The sequence below is a fragment of the Jaculus jaculus genome, chromosome 13 (genome assembly GCF_020740685.1).
Source record: "Jaculus jaculus isolate mJacJac1 chromosome 13, mJacJac1.mat.Y.cur, whole genome shotgun sequence".
Taxonomy (NCBI): Eukaryota; Metazoa; Chordata; class Mammalia; order Rodentia; family Dipodidae; genus Jaculus; species Jaculus jaculus.
The window spans coordinates 7,204,251-7,209,193 of NC_059114.1; the positions used below are offsets into that span (position 1 = coordinate 7,204,251).

Here is a 4,943-nt window from a genome sequence, read left to right on the forward strand (position 1 = left end):
TACTGGGGAATCGTGCCTGGGTCCTTAGGCTTTGCAGGCATGTGCTTTAACTGCTAAGCCATCTCTCCAGTCCAAGCCTGGGCTTTTTGATTCCAAGGTTCCAGGCCACAGGGGTGGGCGTGGGGTATAGTCTGCCTTGTGCATTTGTTCCCAACAGGCCCGAATGGACAGATGTCTGCACACAGCCAGGGCCGGCCTCCTCCCAGTCTACTCTGCTAATCTCTTTGGGAAACATCCCAGACAGACTCATCCAAAATAATAGGTTGCCGGGCCTTCCCAGGCATTCCAATAGCCGGCAGAGCTCTAAAATTAGCCGCCGCTGTCCCAGAGACGAGGAGGAGAGAGTGTGGCTGGCTGACTTCACCGTCTGGGTTCTCACACTGCGGTCCCACCGCGGGCTCCTCAGCACGGGGAATCAGAGCGTCTTCCTTCTCGGATCCCCAGATGGTGCACGGCATTGGCCCGGGCCCTCGGTTTCCCCAGCAAGGAGCATCGTCATTACAGTGCTGGGCAGGGCCGGAACTAAGGGGTAAGAGTGGGTGAGATTCTGGGATACAAAACAGAAGAGAGGAGATGACTCCCCCTCACCCCATCGAATCTCAGTAATGAAAACATTTGAATCCAATATTTTAAGACATCAACATGTATGCAAAAATTCACTAGGAAAAAACTTAAATAATGACGTAAGCAGTACCATTGCTATTTTCTCTTGGGTCCTGGCTTCAGCATGCCTGGGCCGCTATCAAGCCTGCCTTTGGGTACCATTTTGAGACTGTGTTCATGAGGAGGTTTTTATTTTTGCATTCACATGAGTTTTACTTTTTTTTAAAAATTTATTTAATTAATTTTTTATTTTTATTTTTTTTTTTAAATATTTTTTTGTTGTTCATTTATTATTTATTTATTTGAGAGCGACAGACACAGAGAGAAAGACAGATAGAGGGAGAGAGAGAGAATGGGCGCGCCAGGGCTTCCAGCCTCTGCAAACGAACTCCAGACGCGTGCGCCCCCTTGTGCATCTGGCTAACGTGGGACCTGGGGAACCGAGCCTCGAACCGGGGTCCTTAGGCTTCACAGGCAAGCGCTTAACCGCCAAGCCATCTCTCCAGCCCTAATTTTTTATTTTTATTTTTTGGTTTTTCGAGGTAGGGTCTCACTCTAGCCCAGGCTGACCTGGAATTCACTATGGAGTCTCAGGGTGGCCTCGAACCCACAGCCATCCTCCTACCTCTGCCTCCCAAGTGCTGGGATTAAAGGCGTGCGCCACCACGCCCGGCTGATTTTATTTTTATTCAGGAGAGAGTGCAAACACAGGTCCCCACTACCACAGATGATGCTGTCGGGTTTCCCACGTTTGGGGGAATGACAGGGGTCTGCACATCTGGAGTGCCATGGAAAAGCGTGTCCTGGGAAAACCACCTTTGTGACCATGGTGTCGCCCTGCCTGGAGAGTCCTCACAAAGCTTTTCAAATGACGTGCTGAAACAAACCCACCGTGCTTTTCATTGTCCCCTAAGGTTCGCGCGTGAGGAAAGTGCCTTTTGTACACCCCCGACCCCAGACGTTCGGGCTTTGTAGCAGCCAGGCCCCCCCACCTCACCCTGCGACAGATGTTCATCACCACCTGTGAGCTCACAGAAGACACATTAGGAGGTGATGTGACCAGCCTGGGATGCAGCCCCTGATTGGTCCTGGCCACAGCCTGGGCACACAGCGGCCACTTCTGCTTCTGAGCCGCTCATCCCAGAATGGACACCCCCCTCACCCCTCAGGGGCCCCCTAGCAAGGGTGACTCTCCGGGGAGAGGAGACCGGCGGCGAGGAGAGAGGGTAGTGCGTGTTGTGGGCGCTGAGCCGGGGAAAGGAAACGTGGCATGCACATTCTGGGCAAGACAAGCTCCCTGCTTTTGTCACTCACTGTAAATTGTCCCCCAATCACTGGGCTGACATAGATGGATACCCAGCCTCATAGCAAAATTAAATGCTCTTGGGTGTCTCCTGGGAAATGGAGGCTGCTGGTTTACTCAAAAAAATGCTTGGGGGTAATTTTCTAATGTCCCCTCCACCCCGACGGAGGCTCTGTTCCCATCTCTTATCATATGTAATTCCTAATGATTTCTCCGTTATGCCCTGTTTTATTAAAGCGTCATTGAACTATACCCTATTGATTTAGATTTCACAGACAATTGAAATTTAAATTGACTCCAAATTGAATGTCTCCATGTAATCTCTGTTCTGCAATAAAGATAGATAAAATGCTTCTATTTTTGATAACAAGTTATACTGGAGGCACATTTTAATTTTGGGAAGGGAAGAAAAAAAAAAAGTGACAGTCTTGACTTTCTTTGAAAAGTGGCTGGCAGTTTGGGGCCTGGGAAGTGGCTTTCTTGTTTTTGCTCCTGATGCCAGAGCTGAGGGATTCTGGGGTCTCTGGCTGCCTCTCACAGGGGAGCGGAAGGTGATGGGTCCGGCCCAGGAGGTACGCCTGCGTGTGAAGGGCGTGTCACATCCTGTTGTTGCTATGACAACGACCACATCATGCTGCCGCAAGCAGCACTCAGCTGTGAAGTTCTGTAGCCCACGCGGGCGGATTCTGCGCCTTTCCCAGCTTCCACAGGCTGCTACGTCGCTGGTCCTGACTGCTTCCTCCATCAAGGCTGGCCAGCTGTACATGCCTCTAGCTGCCTCGGCAGGTGACCCTCTCTCTGTCTGGTCTGTCTGCGTGTGACCCTCTCTGTCTTGTTTCTCTGCATGTGACCCTCTCTCTGTCTCAGTCTCTGGTTCTGTTGCTACACCTCATATCACTTTGGGACCCCGAGTTCACTCAGGATAGCCTTCCAAGCCCCAGGTCCCCTGCTTATCACACTGGCTGAACAGCTCTGTTCGTGGCAGAGGGGTGTGGTGGAGGTTGTTCTCACCATGGTGGACCAGGAAGCAGATAGCTAACAGGAGCTGGGCCAGGTTGTAATCTTCTAAGGCCTAACCCCAGTGAAATAGCTCCCTGTAGCTAGGTCCCATCCCCTTCAGGTTCCACACCTTCCCAGACCAGCCTTCCAGCCAGGGGAACAAATGTTAAGACATGAGTCTGTGGGGGACATTTCACGTGTAACTGTAACATTCCACAAGGCGCTACAAAGCCTGCATTGCGGCCACTCCCCATTACCCACACTTCCGCGGTGTGAACCTCATGAATCCCCTGGCTGTGTTCCAAGATGGCAGCCTCTGCTGGAGGTGAGAGCCGGCGGTGGGACGAAGGAAGGAGTCACACTTCCATCCCCAATCTGTCTCCTCGTCAAGTAGTCTCCGAGCTTCTGGTGGCCCCTAGGAGGTGGGTTCAAAGGACCTTTCAGCAGTGCAGGTAGATGTGAAAAGCCCATTTGTTTCTCCAGAGAGCTCACCCCTGTCATAGAGGACTTGGAGCCTAATAAGTAAAAATTGGAGAAAGATTCACTTTTTAAAAAATTTATTCATTTGAGAGAGAGAGAGAAAAGATTGAAAGAATGGTTAATCCAGGGCCTCTAGCCACTGCAAATGAAATCCAGTTGCATGTGTCACCTTGAGCATCTTGTTTGGGTCCTGGGGAATCAAACCTGGGTCTTTAAGCTTCGCAGGCAAGTGTTTTAACTGCTAAGCCATTTCTCCAGACCAAAAGATTAATTTTTTTAATTTACTTGGAGATGGGGCGGGGCGGGCAGTGAGGAGGCAGAGAGAGATAGAGAGAGAGAGAGAGAGAGAAAATGAGTGCCAGGGCCTTCAGTCCCTGCAAAAGAACTCCAGACGCATGGGCCACCCTGTGCATCTGGCTTTACGTGGGTCCTGGGGAATTGAACCTGCATCCTTAGGCTTCACAAGCAAGTGCCTTAACCACTAAGCCATTTTTCCATCCTGAAAGATTTATTTTTATGAGGACCCGGGGCTTGTCACTAGTGCATGAAATGAGTGAAGGGTGAGATGTGACTCATGTACTCTGTCAAAGCTGGCTGACACCTCCGTGAAGCAACAATAGCAACAAGCCATGGCCACCACGTGGAGACACACCTCCTGGTGTTAAACCAAAGCGCTTGTTGGGGATGGGGACAGGCAGGAGCTGTGGGACCGTACCGGGGCCACCAGGCTTGGCTTCCTGAGTGACCTTTGAGTGACGCCTACAGGAGCAGGAATTTTCCAAGAGAGGGGGATGGCATCTAGAGAAACTTTATTTATAGCATGTTCAAAGGTCCTGAGGGGTGTGTGTATGAGAGAGAGAGAGACACACACACACACAGAAAGAGAGAGAGAGAGAGACAGACAGACAGACAGACACACACAGAAAGAGATATATATAGAGAGACAGACACACACAGAGAGAAAGAGATAGATAGATAGATAGAGGCTGTGGAAGTCCAGTCTGAGAGGAAGCGAGGGGAAATTAGGTATCTAGTTAGGACAGAGGGCCCAAAGGGGGTTCACTACCTGGCCTGTGTTAGCAGAACCCTTGCTCAGCATCTGGTCCAGCCTCTCCAGTCAGCTCTCTCGGCCTCTACTCTGGAGCCAGCTCCTGAACCCAGACCAATCAGCTCTCTCTCAGACTCACCCGAGCCTGAGGGTAAAGCCCATCACAATAAAATTATAAGTAGATTCTTATCAAATGGGCAAGGTCTCTTGTTGGCTTCTGACCTCTCCTGAGTTTCCAGGTCCCTGATGGGTCGAAATGTCGGGGTGGGTGGGTGGGAGGGACTGCTCCCTGTGGGCTCTCTACCTCCTCCTGCCCTCCACATGGTAGGGGCTCTCTGTACTTCTTTGTTCCTCTTAATTCAATAAACTCTCTGAAGCCTTACCCCCTGGTGTGTGGATTTAATTCTTTAAAATCACAAGACAAGGGCTGGAGAGATTGCTAAGGGGTTAAGGCATTTGCCTGCGAGGTCTAAGGAGCCATCTTTGACTCTCCAGATCCCACATAAGCCA

General features: G+C 50.7%; 1 non-coding gene across 1 annotated transcript; it reads right to left on the reverse strand.

Moving 5' to 3' along the window:
- Positions 1-1,293: 1,293 nt before the first annotated feature.
- Positions 1,294-1,455, reverse strand: LOC123454418. Its single transcript, XR_006633378.1, has one exon. It is a non-coding gene; the product is annotated as a U1 spliceosomal RNA (small nuclear RNA).
- Between the last annotated feature and the right edge of the window lie 3,488 nt (positions 1,456-4,943).